Genomic DNA, 20195 nt, shown 5'->3' on the forward strand with positions numbered 1-20195 from the left:
TATTGCACTGTTTTTAGGCATTTCAGATTTATAGGATGAAATCATGACTAGTGGTCACAGGAGAATTTACTAAGGAATTGGCATTATGGATATGGCCAGGAATTTTTCAAGACATAAATTAAGGGGGAGGAAAATCTAAGAATGTTAAAGGAAAAAAGGGGATGAGGACAAGAGGAGAAGCCTGTTGTTGTTTTTGTTTCCACAGAGGAAACAGTTTAGGAAAGTAGTAACAGATTACAACCTGGAAAGAAATATAAGAAGTAAGGAGTGCCAATATCTCACTTAATGACTAGGGAAGCATTTTCTTAAAAAAGAGAAAAAGTGGGAGTTACAGGCAGAGAACAAGAGAAGGAGGTTGGAAGATGGCAAATTACTAAGGCACATTACCGGAACCGGGAATTGTGGCTAAAATGACCTAATGGGAGTATTGTTAGAGCCAAGTCAGGGTGATCAGATATCACCTGGGGGTGATTTGAGGTGATCAGTTATCAGATGCTGCGGTAATCAATTATCATCAAGGGTGGGGATTCTGACTTAAACTTAGCAGGATTCTTGCTAAAACTGGATTCTGTAAGGAAGAACCCAGGAGGTCAAGGTCATGCCTAGTCAAAAAGAAAACTCAGAAGGACTTGATCAAAGTTTGGTGAAGGAGACACTCTTCATGTGTGACCTAGTGTAAAACTGAAATATCTCAGACTTAGCAGCCTCTGACCTCACATATTCAATATTTCACATGAACACTCAAAAAGTTTTACTACCTCTCAATTTGCACTGGGTCATACAGAATTTTCTTTGCATTATGGATCTTTCTCCCCAGATATTTCCCCTTAACATGGCTCTCTCCAGGAAAGTTTATAGAGTTATAGATCTAGCAGCCCGGGCAACTGCTAGAAGTACCTGGCTTGGGTAGATACCAATTCTGTTTTTGAGATAATCAACTCTATTTGGGTCTAGAGAGAGAGGAAATCTTTAAATTTTTTTTTCTTAAATGCATTTGACAGAGAAAGAAAGAGACAGACGCAGAGAAAACACAAGCAGGGGAAGCAGCACAGAGAGAGGGAGAAGCAGACTCCCCACGGAGCAGGGAGCCTGGCATGCGGCTTGATTCCAGGACCCTGGGATCATGACTTGAGCTGAAGGCAGACACTTAACCAATGGAGCCACCCAGGCATCCTGAGGAAATCTTCTCAAATGTCAATATATGCACCTGTAAGAAAATGGTTATATATCTGAAATTGTGAAAATTTGGCTTCCCGAATGTCACCAGTGATCTGTTGAAAAGACAAGGTAAGTTTATTGCTTACTGCAATAAGAAGGAGCAAACCATTGGCAGTAAATCAGATGGGAGACAGGAATGTCAAAAATTGTTGAGAATTAGAAATTGGAGGTTCTCATTGAATGCGGGGCTAGATCTTTGGATTGCTGTCTTCTTCTTAACCCGAACCAGGCCCACACATAAGCATCCATGTTTAAGGGACCTGCAGTTGGCATTGATCTTGGCACCACCTACTCCTGCATGGGTGTCTTCCAGCACGGGAAAGTGGAAATAATTGCCAATGATCAGGGAAACCGGACCACCCCAAGTTATGTCGCCTTCACGGACACCGAACGATTGATCGGTGATGCTGCAAAGAACCAAGTTGCGATGAACCCCACCAACACAATTTTTGATGCCAAACGCCTGATTGGATGGAGATTTGATGATGCTGTTGTCCAGTCTGATATGAAGCATTGGCTTTTCATGGTGGTGAATGATGCTGGCAGGCCCAAGGTCCAAGAAGAATACAAGGGAGAGACAAAAAAAGGTTTTATCCAGAGGAGGTGTCTTCTATGGTTTCGACGAAAATGAAGGAAATCGCAGAGGCTTATCTTGGGAAGACAGTTACCAATGCAGTTGTCACAGTACCTGCGTACTTCAATGATTCTCAGCGTCAGGCTACCAAAGATGCTGGAACTATTGCTGGTCTCAATGTACTTCGAATCATCAATGAGCCAACTGCTGCTGCTATTGCTTATGGTTTAGACAAAAAAGTTGGAGCTGAAAGGAATGTGCTGATCTTTGACTTAGGAGGTGGCACTTTTGATGTGTCAATCCTTACTATTGAAGATGGGATCTTTGAGGTTAAGTCCACAGCTGGAGACACCCACTTAGGTGGAGAAGACTTTGACAACCGAATGGTCAACCATTTTATTGCAGAGTTCAAGTGCAAACATAAGAAAGATATCAGTGAAAACAAGAGGGCAGTTTGTCGTCTCCGTACTGCTTGTGAACGCACTAAGCATACACTTTCTTCTAGCACCCAGGCCAGTATTGAGATTGATTCTCTGTATGAAGGAATCAACTTCTATACCTCTATTACTCGTGCCCAGTTTGAAGAATTAAATGCTGACCTGTTCCGTGGCACCCTGGACCCTGTAGAGAAAGCTCTTCGGGATGCCAAGTTAGACAAGTCTCAGATCCACAATATTGTTCTGGTGGGTGGTTCTACCCGTATCCCCAAGATTCAGAAACTTCTCCAAGACTTCTTCAGTGGAAAAGAACTGAATAAGAGCATCAACCCTGATGAAGCTGTTGCTTATGGTGCAGCTGTCCAGGCAGCCATCCTTTCTGGAGACAAATCTGAAAATGTTCAAGATTTGCTGCTGTTGGATGTCACTCCACTTTCTCTTGGCATTGAAACTGCTGGAGGAGTCATGACTGTTCTTATCAAGCGTAATATTACCATTCCTACCAAACAGACACAGACCTTCACTACCTACTCCGACAACCAGCCTGGTGTGCTTATACAGGTGTATGAAGGTGAGTGTGCCATGACCAAGGACAACAATCTACTTGGAAAGTTTGAACTCACAAGCGTACCTCCTGCTCCTCGTAGTGTCCCTCAGATTGAGGTCACTTTCGATATTGATGCTAATGGTATCCTCAATGTCTCTGCCATGGATAAGAGCACAGGAAAAGAGAACAAGATTACTATCACTAATGACAAGGGCCACTTGAGCAAGGAAGATATTGAGTGCATGGTCCAGGAAGCTGAGAAGTACAAAGCTGAAGATGAGAAACAGCGGGACAAGGTGTCTTCCAAGAATTCACTTGAGTCTTATGCATTCAACATGAAAGCAACTGTTGAAGATGAAAAACTTCAGGGCAAGATAAGTGATGAAGACAAACAGAAGATTCTTGACAAGTGCAATGAAATCATCAACTGGCTTGAGAAGAACCAGACTGCAGAGAAAGAAGAATTTGAACACCAGCAGAAAGAGTTGGAGAAAGTCATCATCACCAAGCTGTACCAGAGTGCAGGGGGCATGCCAGGAGGAATTCCTGGAGACTTCCCTGGTGGTGGAGCTCCTCCCTCTGGTGGTGCCTCCTCTGGGCCCACCATTGAAGAGGTTGACTAAACCAATCTGAGAATAAATAGGTTGAGCATTGTTCCACACACAATATTCAAAGGACCCAAATTTGTAGCAAATTCCATGGCAGTTGTAATGTTGAGCTGCTATAGCAAAAAAACTGGGCATTCTTGATACTTGAATACGGAATATGTGCACAGGGAAAGAAAATAAATATTGCACTTTATAAGCACTGTATTGTTAAGTGGAAAATGCAATGTCTTAAATAAAACTGTATTTAAAATTGGCACCAAAAAAAAAAAAAAAAAAAGAAATTGGATTTAAGGGGTGCCTGGGTGGCTCAGTTGTTGTTAAGTGTCTGCCTTCGGCTCAGGTCTTGATCCCAGGGTCCTGAAATCAAGACCCTGCTCAATGGGAAGCCTGCTTCTCCCTCTCTCACTCTCCCTCCTTGTGTTCCCTCCTCGCTGTGTCTCTCTATCAAATAAATAAATAAAATCTTAAAAAAAATTGAATTTAAGGCAGTTCTTTCAAAGAAGGGTTTGTTAAGGATTAGGTAAGAATCAAGATACAACAGTACAGGATTCAAAGAGTCCTAAGGCTCGAACTCAAATTGCAACTTCAAAGATTTACTTATTTATTTGAGAGAGAGAGAGAGAGGATAAGCAGGAGGGGCAGAGGGAAAGGGAGAGAGAACCTCAAGCTGACTAAGCCCTCAGCACAGAGCCCAATGCAAGGCTCAATCTCATGACCTTGAGATCAAAACCTGAGCTGGAACCAAGAGTTGGACGCTTAACCAACCATGCCACCCAGGCTTCCCTTAAATTGCAATTTTAAATTAATCTGTCTTTATCTTCAGGGACAACATAGTGAAAGTAATTTTGCAAAAACTGACCTTTGAAAAGTGAGTCTTTTGAGAAGTCATTACATAAAATGAACAAACCATTTGTCTGGGCAGACAGGTCCCTGAAAATAAAGTGACGCTAATGGAGACAGTGAAATGGCAAAGTCGAACTGTGGGTACAGTTTCAGTTCCCAGTGTCTAGTGTGATTCTGGAGATAGTCTTCGTTCTGCAGTTGTGAGCTGCTTCACTAAGCTACGCAGACAAAGTAATTGCTGTTGACTAGCGAGAGTTCATGTGTCCATTTTAGCTTCAGAAGCTGTGTTGCCTCCTGACTTGGTTGGAGCTTCTCCTTTATGACAGGCTCAGAATCCTGGGCTGGTGGCAGCAAGGGCAGCACACAGGAGGCCTTGTGACCCAAGCCAGCAGGAGCACCTTGAGAGAAAATGTTGTCTCAGGAGGGCATTGGGCTAAGAGTCTGGAAGTCTCTTAGAAGTCTGTCAGGAAGTCTGACAGACTTAAATCTTAGAGAAGACTTAGATCTTTTCTAGAAACTCATTTAGTACATTTGTGGTTTGGGTAAATTATTGAACCTCTCTGGGCTTCTGTTTCTACTCTAAATGAAACAACAAACCAAAGACACTAGCACATAATAGAACCCAACAGATATTTTTCTCTTCTTCCTTATAGGAAGAAGAAATAGATTTATAATCTATCTACTAGGAGAAAATTACCTAAAACATGGTATTATAATTTATTTAGTAGCAATTATATATTAAAATGAGATGTAGTTCTACTGAGTAATCAGTAAGAGTATTATTTCCACCATAAACACAATTGTATGCCTACTAAAAAAAATAGACACTGTGTTTTATGAAAATAATCTGCAATAAACAGGTAATTATTGTTCAATGAGTATAAAGTTTCAGTTATACAAAACAAATAAGTCTACTGTTCTGCTGCACAACATAGTATCCATGGTAATAATGTAGTGTTATACACTTTAAACTCTGCTAATATTACAGATTTCATGTTAAATGTTCTTACCACAAAACCAAAATCAAACAACAGTAACAACAAAACCAAAAAAGAATATGAGGAAATTTTTGGAAGTGATGGATATATTTAGTACCTTGATTGTGGTAATGGTATCACAGAGGATTGCATCTGTCTAAACTCATCAAAAAGTAGACATTCAACATATCCAATTATTTGTATGTCAGTTATAACTCGATCAAACTTTAAAAATATTCATATTGAATTTCTAACTTTCCATTAAAATTAATTATTTAAATTTACAGGTATCTCAAAAGTATTATATTTTAACTTTATATAACCTAGCTCCTGTTGGATGTTTACTTAAAATAAAAGACAGACTTAATGACATTTAAGTTAATTTCACTTGTTTAAAATTTTTACTTAAAACTTTCTTGTTATTTTTAATCCAGATATATTTGGTGTGAAGATATAATTGCAATTTTAAATTAACTTGTCTTGTACCTTCAGGGACAACATAATGAAAGTAATTTTGCAGAAAACTGACCTTTTCTCTCTAGTCTTCAACAAGACGTGCCCCACCAAAAATGAATCAATACTCTAGAATCTATTTTGGGGGCGGGGGAGATAATATTCATAGCAATTTTATAGCTTTTCTCTTGAGTCTATTTCTAATCTTAATTCAAATATATTTAACTTATTTTTTTAAATTATAATAAATTAAGCACCAAAAGTGTTAGCAATACTTTTTCCTAAGCAGAGTGTTAAATTAATCCTTTAACCAAATCTTGAATGCAAGCATAATCCTGTGACCCTTATTAATAGTGTAAAGTGTTATGCTGCTTTACAAGTTATTTTTGGACCACTTCCTTTGATTTTACATTTCTTTGCTGCTTAACTCAATATTCTGCGTGATTAGAACTTAGTAGGATACTGCTGTTAGAAGTAAAGATTTGGTGTGTAGGTGATGAGAAGAAATAGATACCTGAACAGGACACATCTGTATCTTTCTCTTCCATCAGGGTGATTTTGTCTGCTTATTCCTCTTCTAATTTGTGATTCACCATACTATGGGGTATTTTAGTATACACTTTTGTTCTGAATAGCACAAAGTTTCTTTGGGTCACTAATATGCTCAGCTTTTTGAATTTTTTTTTTTATCACCTTCTAATTATAGGCTATAGTCCCCCCCTCATTCCTGACATTTATCAGTTTGGAGATATTATCTTTGCCAGGAACGAAGTGTCTCAGCCTGGATGAGTAGCTGATTCGTGCCAAATGATATCAGCACCAATATGAGTACTGGGTCTCCAACTGCCTGGCTGTCTTTGGTGGGAAGGGCTTTTGCACCACCGTTTTTTTACTTTAGTTCCTGCCCTCCACACCAGTGAGGTTATCATGTGACCCCAGTTTTCTTCCTATTCCACAGCTGATATCCCGACATGCTCCCATAGACACGTACAGGTGCCCAACACAGAGTTTCTTAAATGAAACTGAAAACTGTCTGCATTATGATGGTTTTCCCAGTTTATTTTTACCATTTAAAATCCTTCCTATAGTGAAAAATAAGCTCTGTTAAGCAAATCATCTCACCTTGATGATGTCCATCCAGAGTTTTGAAAAAATTTCAGAAAATGTGTAAATGTAGACATGACTCGTACCCAACACTGGGACTCCAGAGGATAAAACACATTTCACTTCACTAAAAATTGGATATGAACTTTGACATGGTTCAAGACCACATAACATTTTAGCAAATAGAACCTTCCTTGGGAGACAGTATAGAGTCTGTGGGATAAAGCAGCACCTGCAGAATCAACAGTACTAGAATATGACACAAATATATAAGGAATAAAAAGAGAATGTGTGATTTTATTTAGAGACTTAAAAAGTATTTTCACAAAATTTTACATACCTAATTCATTTACTTATTAGAGTTTTTTTCAAATTAACTGTAGAAGGAAATGCTTTAACAATTATTGACATTCTTGATCTATAAATTTTGTCAATCTTGTTCAAATAAACTTTGTTAACAGGTTTATTATAGGGTTTAAGACCACGGATCCTCGAGTCCAAATCTTGAGGTTCAAATCTGCGGGTAGCTGAGCAAGTTTTCTTATTTTTTATACCTCAATTTCACCTATGAAATGGGGATAATAATAGTAATAACTGAAAAGACTGTTATGAAAGCTGAGTTAATATATAGAAATTGCTTGGAATAGCTTGTGGGCCATTAAAAAGTATCATGTAAGTGGGAGCTATGAATATTATGATTAGAATTGGTAATAATAGTATCATTATTTTTAAAACAATAGTGTCTTAAAATGAGAAAAGCAAGAATAAAAATATAGGAGTGTTTTCCTGGTTGAATAAAATCCAATAACAATTATTTTAAAAAGAGGAAAAAATTAAAAAGCTAGAGTAATGTAATGGACAGTTTTTTTTTTTCTCTGCCTTTAGCAATAAGTTAAGATATTAAGTACAATTCACAATTCTTCAATGCTACAATTGAGTGACCTTATTAGCAAAGAAAAAAAAAAAAGCCACTCACAAGACAGTACAATATGTTTTGCAATTGGCAACAGAAGCACCATGTCAGGAATCTAAATAAGGAAGCAGCGGATTCTGGAAGCATTCTGGTTCCCATGCATCAGCTGAAGTGCTGCAGCATAATAACAATGATAAATGCTCAATTATATGGCATTGCATCAATGTAGCATGTCAGTAAAATTAAAAGCATGTATCATTTTCCAGATAAAACGCACACATTCTGGGAAAAGCTAAGGAGAAAATGAAACCAGCAAAAAGATTAGCAAAAGATTGTAAACGTGGCTTTCTGCATTCAGTGAACATCTCTGCTCACAGTAAAAATTGCCGTTAAGTTTCTTTAGCATTGTCCTCTACCTGATGTAACACCTGATGTAACACCTATCTTGTTGCTCAATATGTACTAATTATAGATGACAGTCATTTAACACATCAAACAGTCTTGTCAACACAACATTTAGTTTCTGGAAAGATTTGAAACATTTTCCTCAAAACCTTGTGTGTGTGAGAGAGAGAGAGAGAGAGAATTCAATAGCTCATAGCTCATGATACTTTAACGTGAATTTTGTTTCTCATAGTAGAGCTTTCCCTGTTTTGGTAATGACATTTTACAACAGACTTATCTGACAGGAAATCAGACACAAGTTCTTGACATGCATTTATTTTTATTATTTGCATAATTACCAGTACACCAAATATTCGAACTGTATTTGAAATCTAAAATGCTGGCATTTTGAATTTATCTGCAAATCATTTCAGAACTAAGAGATAAATTGTATTTTTTTTTCAAAAGAGAACAGACCTTTATAATTATCTAGAGAAAGCATATGCTAAAAGTTGAACATTCATTTCTGCAAAAAGGATATCCCTACCTAGACAAGTCCATGATTACAGGCTTAAATGTGATGATATCAGTCATGTAAAAATGGATGTTTTCCATTCAATGATAATGAATGTCAGACAAAATTCACCCCTTTCTTCTCTTTTGTCTTTGAAATAAAATGAAACAACTTAAGTGACTTAGGTGGATTAGTGTTATATAGACAAGAAACGGAATTTTAGGCATTCAAAAATGCCCATTTGTATCTGATGGCACAATTAACCACCTGCGGGCCATTGTATCAGAACCAGGTAGAATGGACAATCGTAGCCAAGAGGGTTTTGGGGATGTTTCTAGGAACAACTTTAGGCATTGGAAAATATCTGAACTGCCACTTCCTATGTTCCTTTGGGTGGTGGGCACTGGACACTGGTAGCTTCAGTTTGTTTTTCTAAATTGTTTCTTTCTAAGGGAATAGTAGAGGGTGTTACAGAAAAAGAAAAGAAGGAAGAAGAATAAATGAAAAGTTGTAAGTGCACTTCCAAGTCTGTTTTTAACCACCTTCTCCTCTTGAGGAAGAAGATCAAGTATTAACTGAGAAGGCTCAGGGTAAGTCTCTTCCCAGCAATCTCAGATCATGGGTAGAACCATTTACAACTCCTGGGAAAATCTAAGGGATCAGTGAATCTGTCACTGATGTTACAGTATTCTTCATTTAATGAAAAACAAGGATGTTATTAAAGAGAACATAACTACAACTGAAAAGAGGTGTTTTTCATTTCCCTAAGTTTTGAAGGACTGATAAAACATAAGCAAGTATTCTGTGACAGGGACAGATACAGCACTATAAAACTGGGTTAAACACAGCAATTTTGATAAGAATTAGGATTGAAAGGAGAAAGGCAGTAAGTTTTAAAAACCAGTACTCTTGGGGCACCTGGGTGGCTCAGTGGGTTAAAGCCTCTGCCTTCAACTCAGGTCATGATCTCAGGGTCCTGGGATCGAGCCCTGCATCAGGCTCTCTGCTTGGCAGGGAGCCTGCTTCTTCCCTCTCTCTCTGCCTGCCTCTCTGCCTACTTGTGATCTCTCTCTATCAAATAAATAAATAAAACATTTAAAAAAAATTTTTTTTAAAACCAGTACTCTTGTAGTAATTTTTAAATTACCACAATCTTGGTGAAATAAACAACACAAATATATTGTGCAAATATATGTAGTTCTGCAGGTAGGAAGTCTGATACAAGTGTCACAAAGCTAACATAAGATTGTCAGCTGGGCTGATTACCCTCTGGAGGCTCTCAGTGAGATCCTGCTTCCTTACTTCTTCCAACTTGCAGAGGCCACCCACATTCTTTGGTGAGCAGCCTGCTTCGCAGAACCCAGGCCACTACAGCTCTCTGCATCTTCTCCCCTTTCCACATCTTTCTTTTTGACCAAAGCTGGGAAGGTGCTCTGCTTCTCAGGGGCCGCATGAGTAGACCAAACCTGCCTGGAGAATCCAGAACCAGTTCTTCAACCAAGGTCCTCATTCTTCATCACATGGGCAAATTCCCTTTTGCCACGTAAGGAAATACATTCATAAGTGTGGACATAGAGAGGGTTGTTCTTTTGCCTACCACACTGTTTCAAAGAAGTTAATTTTTTTTTTTTCCAGTGCATTTAAATTCTCTTCCAATGAATTAACAAAAGCTTTCTCAGTTGATGTCTACCATGTTCATATATATGCCCAGGTTTGTTCACAATTAAAAATAAACATAATAAAATAAAGGTTATTTTACATTACAAGTTAATAATAACTAAACACATTTTGAAATTGGAATATGACTAGTTTTATCAAATCAATCATGGATGATCTATTTCTTTTTTTTTTTTTCTCTTTTTCTTGGATCATTTTATTTCTGATAAAATAATAAGCCAGGTTTTCTAGGGAAATCACTAAATGGGAAACCAAATTCAATAACAATTTACATTTGTTCTATTTGCTTTAGAGTGACATTCTTTTATGAAATAAAGTCAAAGCGTAAAACTAATACAACTGACAGATGGCAAAAATAAATAAATAAATAACAAAAGGACATCCTGATACAACTACTCCAGCATTTTCAGTGAACAAGACATTTACATATGGTTGATTCCTAGCAAAAGTTCTCTAAAGCCAAGGGAACAGAGTCTTGCCAGTACTACTGTTCTCATACAGTGTCTTTGGGGCACAGTATACCTTTTCACTGGAGCATCACTCTTGAGTCCTAGGAAGTATGGAAGTGTGCTTTCTTAAACAGTATCAGAGCATTTCATGGAGTTCGTTTTCATTTTTATTCTGTGTTTATATAAACTCTGAGTAGAGTGTTAAGATTTAACTCACTTCATTGATGCTCCAACTGGGTCCTCCAATATCTGATTTAGGATCAAGTACATAATGTTAATCCACTCTAACATCCACTTCAAATTAATAAATTTCTAGTTGTTAGGAAATTCCATATTTTAAATGTCCAGGCTCTTTACTATTACTTAAAATTGTAATAATTAATAAATAACATAAGTGAAATCTTGTGCCAGAGAAAAATTCCAACTGATCAGGCATGTTTCTTTAGCAAGGACAGTTTAGCTTTTGGGAACTGGATAAAATAAGAAAACGACTCTAATCCTCAAAATGGTTACTGTTAAATCAAATTAGGAATTGACAGTACAGAAACTTCCTATAGTTCAACATTCTTCCCAAACCATCTAATCAATAGCAGCATGATCAACAGAAATAAAATGTAGTTGTCACCTTGGCCTTTTAAACTGTGGCCAGACAGCACCTTAATGTGAGAGAAATGCTAACAATTGGAAGAAATCGAAGAAAAAAGAGGTAACATTTAAGAGCAGTAGTAGAAATGTCTGGGTTTTATCTTCAGAACTGCCTTCTGCAGAAACTACTAGTTTTAAGAAAATATATCTTCTGAGCTAAAGTTCACACTTCATATTAATTTATTCATTTTATCCCTTAAAATTAAGTAGTCAGAATTATTCCAACTCTTTATCCTATAATTGAAAACCAATAGGAGATTTGGGAGTAAAGGTTTTTAAGAATAGAGTCCTGGGACTCCAAGTGATTTATTCCTTTGTTGCAGAAATCTGCATTACCTACCTGATGGCTATTATCTAAACCACCACACCAAGGGAATTTCCTAGATTCTAAACTATTTTATTCAAAAGATATTGATCCCAAGAATAAATGATATCATATTGTTTTTTATGTTCAAATTAACCTTGAATAAGCCATTAAAAAAACCTCAGCAATGGAAAACCCAAACCTAAAATTTGAAAATAATACACGTGATTATGATCATATCTATTTATATGCTCATTTATATCACAGAAATTGTGGGGTATTTCTAAGAGTGAATCTGCCAAAACAGACCTCCTTTATCTGAGTGGGTCCTAAAGAGAGTTTGATAAAGTCACTGTATTTCTCTTTGTATCCTTCTCAGTCTGGTTTTCAGAATGACCCTCAATTCCATGTCTGACTTCAAAATATATTTCATGGGGCACCTGGCTGGCTCAGTCTTAAGTATCTGCCTTTGGCTCTGGCTCCCTCCTCAGTGGGGAGTCTGCTTCTCCCTCTGCCTCTGCTGTTCCCCTTGCTTGTGCTCTCTCTCTCTCTCTCTCTCTCAAATAAATAAATAAATAAATAAATAAATAAATATTTTTTTTTAAAGTTCTTAAAAAAAAAAAAACGACAAAAAAACCTAAAATATATTTCATGAAACATCTATAAAGGCGTAGGTGTATATATAGTTGACTCTTGAACAACACAGGTTTAAACTGCACACGTCTACTTACACACAGATTTTTTTTTAAATAAATATATTGGCAAATTTTTGGACATTTGCAACTATTTGGAAAAACTGGCAGAGAAAGTACACAGCCTAGAAATACTGAAAAAATTTAAGAAAAAAATGGGTATTATTGTAAGAATATACGATAGATATAACAGGGAAAACGTGTTAATTAACTGTTTATGTTATCAGTAAGGCCTCCAATCAATAGTAGACAACTGGTAGTTTGCTTATCCTGATGTTTTAAATGATTACTTTTTTCATTATGCTTTTAGAGATATAATTTGAAATAGCTTTCTCTTCAGAATCATACTTTAAAATTCAGCTTCTCTAAAATGTTATTTAAAAAAAAAAAGAACTGCTTTTGTTAGTATCTTATGTGTACAAATTAAAAGTAAGCATTGTTTTTGAAGATGCTTGACCACCTGCCAATACCATTTTATTTCTATTTTCCTCCTCTGAAATCTTAGTTACATGTGAGGAAACATAAATGTTGTGGTGATAATGTGTTGATGTGTTAAATTACCATTGATGTGGAAGATCTCATACATACACTGAAAAGCAGTAACTCTTATGTTATAGCCCATTTTAAACTGAGTGCTTCATTAAAAGCACATGGCTAAAAAAAGCTGAAATAGACAGCCAAGATAATGGCCAAAGGATTTGAGCTCTAAAAAAGAATATGAAGAATATGAGGCTTAAATGATATATCATACAACACATTACCTAGCCATTTGCTTCTGTTTCAATTGGTTTCCTTAAGTCAAGTTAGATAGAATCAATAATTTTTTAAAAATTTTGGGAATTTAAAAATACTTTGGCTTGGTTGGTTGATCCATTTCCCCAGTCTGGCAATCTTGTGATTAATTAGCATCCATGTTTAGATTTGTTACTTGGTAATTAAATAATATTGAGAAAAATTTATATTTACAACCCTTACAAATTTGAAGAGTTACACAAAAAGTATTTTCATAACTACAATCTCAACTCCTTGTCCAATAAATTAAAGAAGGAATAGGTTGAATTTAAAAAGAAAACTGTTAATGAAAGCATAATAAACGTCTACCCTCAATGTAATCTACTGTGTTCTTCAGAATCAATGGTACTGAAATGTAAGAATTACATTCTTATACATTGTCTAAGATTTGATTATTTGTGTGTACATCCCATATGCTAATAGCCAAACTAGGCATTAAACTTTAATTTTATCCTCCTCCTAAGGGAAACACTTTTTCTCTGTAAAACTAGCTTATGTTTTAATGATAACATAATGATACTTAAGCTCTCCCTAGTGCCTAAAGATCCATGGAAGTCAATGCATTACTTCTGTCTTCACATACCACACTAAATGTAAGCAACTGAATTTGTGTTGCAAGACATCTTAATCTTACTTTTTCTCTAAAGCACAACCACAACTTAACAGTGCAATTCTTTATTCTGAACAATATCTTCAAATAGCCATTAACTAAACATCTAGATACAGTTTTATGCACAAAAGGATAATTTCCCATTTATCAAACCTGATTTTAGAAAATCTGTAACATTTTAAGGCAACTGAATATAACTTCTTAAAAAGGTAATAAAATAAAATAAAATAAAGGCTATTGATTTCCTATTCCTATACTACTCAACTCCCACCAAATATCCTTATGGAAATAAATTATAAGAGTAGTGGAAATGGAGTGTGTACTATAATACTATAGTTTATTGACTTATGGGTGCTCTATGATAACACTACAACAATTTTGACAGCTAATGAGAATTCTCAAACAACTCACCCAACTGACCAGTGCATTGGAGAATACAGCGAAATCTAATGTCCATCCTATAAGTGCCTCCATATCACAGAATATGCAATAAATAATAAGGAAGGAGCAACAAATGTTAATATAAATGTTTGATTGCATCTAAGAAAATAATAAAAATGAATTTCAAATATTTTAACTCACATCTGGGTTGCAATGAGATGTTGAAGAGATTAGCTAAAAATTAAAATAAACTGCTAATTAGGAAAGAGAGTAAACAGAATTTCTACCCTCATGAGACATGTCATCTCTGGGTAGACAAACAAGCAATCAACGGAACATAAGAGGAGACAGAATAAAAATAACTATATACATTTTTTATGTTTTATTAACCTAGCTTTCATAAAGTTAAATAAGTACAAAATAAATTCCTTCTTTTCCCATCACAATTATTTTATTACCAACCTCTTCAATATATAAGAAAGTTCAGTAATTTTTTAATACCACCATAAAAATGAAAAATATAATCCATTCTCATTTTTTTTCTTTGCCCAATATCAGGACTCAACTCAAACTTATTCTTTAAACACAAACTTAAATAAACAGAATGGTATCAGATATTGTGAGCTGGAATGGACCTTGGTAATCAAGCCCACACAACTCAGTCATAAGATACCTCAAGACGTTTTCCTCGTAAGCCCTTGGAAGACTGTACAAATGCTCCTAGAATAAAATATCACCCACTGGAGGACCTTGCCCAGATTCAATTTACAGAAATTGGATCACACTAGGGAAAATTTTTAGGGGTACCTGAGCGACTCAGTTGGTTAAGCCTCTGCCTTTGGCTCGCGTTGTGATCCCAGGGTCCTGGGGTCCTGGAATGGAGTCCCACATCAGGATCCCTGCTCAGAGGGGGAGTCTGCCTCTCCCTTTCCATCTGCCTCTTCCCCCCACACATGCTCTCCCTTGCTTTCTGCCAAACAAATAAAATCTTTAAAAAAAAAGACAAAAAAAAAAAAAAAAACTAGGGAAAACTTTTTCACAAGAATTTAGGTTTTCTTAATTAGCTTTTAAATGTTTGTTTACAAATCATTAGCCACTTGATAAAGAGGCTGAAGGAATGTATAACTTAACACTAAACATAAATTACCATAAAAGCACAGTCTGACATGAATGTGAAACAGCCCTGATAAAGGCATCAAAATAAAAGTTAGGAGCACCTGGGTGACTCAGTGGGTTGAACCTCTGCCTTCAGCTCTGTTCATGATCTCAGGGTCCTGGGATTGAGCCCTGCATCAGGGTCTCTGCTCAGCGGGGAGCCTGCTTCTCCCTCTCTCTCTGCCTGCGTTTGCCTACTTGTGATCTCTCTCTGTCAAGTATATAAATAAAATCTTTTAAAAAAATAAAAAATAAAAAATAAAAGTTAGGACACAAAACTTCAGTTCATGCAGAAGCTTTTTTGAAACAATCACAAAGGAAGTTATACTAATATTATGGGGTATTTATTAAATCTGATATTTGTTTCTTTAAAAATATCTCTTAGTCATGAAATAAAGTGCATATTATTTTAAAAGACTTTAAATGTGATACTTTAAGTATCAACTACTAAGCAATAAAAGTGCTAAAAAGAATTATTGTAATTGTGTTAAGTAATTCAATTTTGTTTGTATATCGCCTTGGTTTTCTCCTCTGAATTATTTCTTCTGTTAAATGGAGTATGGAATCGCTATTGGCCTAATGAAATCCCAAATGATTAAAGAATTCCACCGTATGCAATGTCTCAATACTTCAGATAACATATTTGCAAGAGATTCCTACGGATCTCCTTTTCTTTCTTTGAGAAAATGTTTTAACTATGTTTCTTCCAAGAATTTATGAATTGGGATGATAAAATAAGCAAATAATATTCACAATACAACTCTGACTTTATGAATTATAAAAATATTTCTCTGTTGGCAACTCTGCATATCTGGGTTTTATTTCCAGAGATCAGAATTTGTCTCTTGAAAATAAGATGATGGCAGGAAGGAAGAAAGGAAAAAAAAGAGTGAAAGAAGGAAGGAACAGAGGGAGAAAAGAAGAGGGAGAGGGAGCATGGAAGGGATAAAAAAGATAAATTTGATAACCATTAACCTTAAGAGTAGGAATGTCTAATGCAAAAACATATTACTTAATCCTTAACCAAAGGAGAAACAAAGCTACCACATTAGGTGAACTGATCTATATGAAGTGAATTCCCAATTGTTATTCTGTAATTGTTTTTAAGGTAGTCATCAATTGTACAATTATTGTGTTGTAATCCTATCAAGGATTTGGATAAAATTTACCCTGCTGGCCATGTTCTTTAACTAAAAATGCTAATGCAAACCTCAAGTTGAGAATTTTAATATATTGATCTATCAGTGGGCAAATTGCAGCCTAACAGAACTGCACGATACTGCAAGTCAAATAATTCACAGTATTCAAAGCAATATTTGTGTGGACACAACTACTCTAGACCTAAAGTGTCAACCTATGGTTTCATTCATTCCATAAATATTTACTGAGCACACTTGTGTGGCGGGGATTGCACAGGAAATTGGAGACTCTGTGGTAAACAAGGCATGGCTTTTGCAGGTAGTATATTTATTCAAGGAAATACTTTGCTTTCTGAAGTAAGAATGATTCTTTAATGGCACAAATAAATACATGTTACAATTAACAATCAAACTCTTTCCAGTAGTTTTCCACAGCACTTTTTTTTTTTTAATTAAAGTTTGAAACATTAATATCTTTGCCTAATATCTCTTTCCCAGTAACTACCAATGTCTTATTTGGGATGTAGAGGAAAGGGTTAAAATGAGAATTTCCTAACATCCTGCTAAGAACTCTTAAAATAAAGTATATGATACATACTTTCTAAGGAAGAAAGAAAAATGGCATTACCTAATTTCAGCCTTCCTCTGAAAAGTCATAAACTTGAACTCTTTTTTTTTTTTTGGACTTACCACTTCCAAGTAATAAAATCTGTACCTCTACCTTGCCTATACATCAAGGAAGTGTCAAGAAAGTAGCTCAGGTTAATTAAAAAAAAAGCAAAAAACAACAAACAACTTTGAAATTATTCTTGATTCCTCTCTTCCTCTCATACCTGATTTCTGACTCCTTAGGAGAACCTGTTAGCTTGATCTTAAATAATAATAACAATAGTTGTTGCTTTCTACATGCCAGGAATCATTCTCAATGTTGTACATATATATTAACTACTTTAACCTTCACATAATCCTATGGGTTTGGCACTTTATCATGCCCATTTTATAAATGAAAAATAAAGCAAAACAAAACAAAACAAAAAACCTGAGGCACAAAGGTGTTAGGTAACCACTCTAAGGTCACAAATGGAAGTAGAGGAGCCAGAATTTATCCTAGATGTCTCATGCCAGAGTCCATGGACTTAACTGGGACCAAGATGGCCATATAGTTTCCTTCTGCATGACTGAACTCTAGACCGGTTTCTTCCAGACTGCAGGTCGCTCACTTCTCTTTCCTTAGGGCATGTTTTAGAAACTTGTAACTGCAAATTCTTTATCTCCTTGAAATGTAGATAAATCTCCTCCTGGTCTTTTGTTAGTTTTGCCACGAATCCCCTTCTCTGGGATGGGGGAACCCTCCTTTTGAAATGTGATCATTGACGGAGATAATGCCTTCATCTCCCAGTCTCTGTGTGAGGCTAACTTTGATTAAGTAACAATTAGCAAACACAGATGACCAAATCACCAACTTCCCTTCTTGGACTTTTCCACTAGCTTATCCCATCCCTTCCATTTTTTTTTTTTTTTTTAGCAGAATTTTGTTCAATCTCTCTCTTCTATTGTAATAGTCTTGAATAAAGTCTCCCTTGCTTATTGCACTGTCCAGTGCAATTTTTCTTTGACAAATGTCATCCTAATAATTTCAAAATTTAACCTGAATACAAACCTTCCTTGCCATCTAATCACCCTGATCTGAGCCACCATCATTAGTCTTCGATTGATCTTCCGCCAAGTTCTTTCCTCCTTCGGTTTCTTTCAACAGCTGATAGAGTGATCCTGTTAGAACCATGTCATTTCTTTGCTTGAGTGTCCGTCATACGTCAAAATATGGGCCACGATAGTCTAGTCAGCCCTTGCATCCATACCCTTTGCCACATGACTTTACATTTCTTCCACTAGAGGTGGAGTGTATCCTCTGGCCTCTTGACTTTGCACTCAACCACGTGACTTGTTTTGGCCAGTGAAATATTAGTGGGAGGAATACAAACAGAACCTTGAATTGTCCTTGTGCATTTGAACTCACTGTCATGTATCTCTAGCATCACTATGAAAAGAACATTTTTTTCACAGTTCACTGCTTTATTCTCACACTTGGGATGCCCTATGGCCATGGAAGGGAAAATATGGAGAGGGGTAACCCATGTGTCTGAGGAGCATAAGAGACACAGAGCAGACCTGTGCTCTTTATCTTGGGAAGAAGTTCATTTGAGACCAGCTTAAACCAGCTGAACAACCCAGCCAAAGATCCTTGAGGGAGATTGGATGATGGTTGCTGAGCTAATAGAGTTAGGAATGATTTGTTACACTGAATTGTTGTGACAGTTGCTGATTGATAAGGCTACTCATGCTCCTCTCCCTGTCTCACCCAGAGTGAGCTGGCCTCCAGTGCCATCCCAGATCTTGGGCCGCCACCTCTCTAACCCCATCTCCTGTTTACGTCTCTTTCACCTGCTTCACTCTATCAACACTGATGCCCTTGCCCCTTCTCAAACAGGAACTGAGAATGCTCCTACCTCTGGGCTTTGAATGTGCTATTCTCTCTGATTAAAATTCTCCTCCCTCAGCTGTCTTCACAATGTGTGCCCTCAATTCTTGTACTTTTACTCAAATGTATGGGGGCCTCTCTTGCCCAGCCTAAGATTTTATACACCAATGACATGCCTGTTTTCCTCTCTCCATGGATTTTATTCCTCACCATGTATTACCATCTAGCGTATGTGTTGCCTTGATTCTTGGCTGATCGCCCATTAGAATATGCTTCATGAATACAGGTTTATTTTTTATTGTTATATTTCCAGAACCTGAAAGAACAAATGGTCAATAAATACCAGTTATAAGAATGAATTTATGTGAACGTCTTTTTTTCTGTGCAAGTCAGGGTCTTTCTACTCTTTCTGATTCCCAGCTGCCATAGACAATCTTTCCTCATAACAGCGACCACCTGCCCACTCTTGCAGACTCAATTTTATGTTGGCTTCTCATAAGAAATCTGGGGAGAAATAAACTGAGGAGCCTTAATTCAGCTGGAAATTCAACAATGTGGGGTTTGGTTGGACTTTTGATCTTGTTTCTTTAAACAGAACTCATTTATGCCATTCTGGCCACTGGGTGCCTGTCTTTTTCCTTCAACTGAAGTATCCCTGATAAGCTAGAATTTAAGCAAGATATTGTTTCTCTCAACCTTCTCTGGCCACTCAAACCTCTTTCTCTCACCCATCCAGATATTGGACTTCTGCCTTTAAACCAGCAGAGCAGTGAAGATGAAAGGGAGCCAATCAGCATCTGCTTTGCTGCCTCAGAGCACAGAAGCCAGACTCTGCAGTTTCCCAGGACACTTCTCTCTGGCCTTAGAGGAGCAGATTGTGAGAGGAGTACCAATTTCGTGCGTTTAACATGAGTCAAGTACTTTTACATACACTCTCTTGTTAATGTTAATCCTCCTAATGACAAAATGAAAGGCAGTTTTATCTTTGTTTTATTGATGAGATAACCGGCTCAGAGGAATTAAGAACAAGCCCGGAGATCACAGAGCTAGTGAGAAGCTGAGCCAGTATTTGAACCTAGAAATTTCTTATCTCAGTCTCTTTTCTTTTTTCACCCGATTGTGATTGTTCTAATCAGCTCCCGTCCAGCAATTGTCATTTCTCTTCCTCTGTCCTGTAATTGTATTATTTGATTGATTCTTGGTTTCCTCAATTGACTATAAACACGCTTGAGGATATGGAATGCATCTTTTTTATCTTTCCATTTCCCTTTTTTTAACTACCACCAAGGAATGAACACAG

General features: G+C 36.6%; 1 pseudogene; it reads left to right on the plus strand.

The window, feature by feature from the left end:
* The first annotated feature begins 1450 nt into the window (after positions 1 to 1450).
* On the plus strand, positions 1451 to 3661 carry LOC116576548 (annotated as a pseudogene).
* Positions 3662 to 20195: the final 16534 nt, after the last annotated feature.

The sequence above is a fragment of the Mustela erminea genome, chromosome 17 (assembly GCF_009829155.1).
Source record: "Mustela erminea isolate mMusErm1 chromosome 17, mMusErm1.Pri, whole genome shotgun sequence".
In the NCBI taxonomy this organism is placed as follows: domain Eukaryota; kingdom Metazoa; phylum Chordata; class Mammalia; order Carnivora; family Mustelidae; genus Mustela; species Mustela erminea.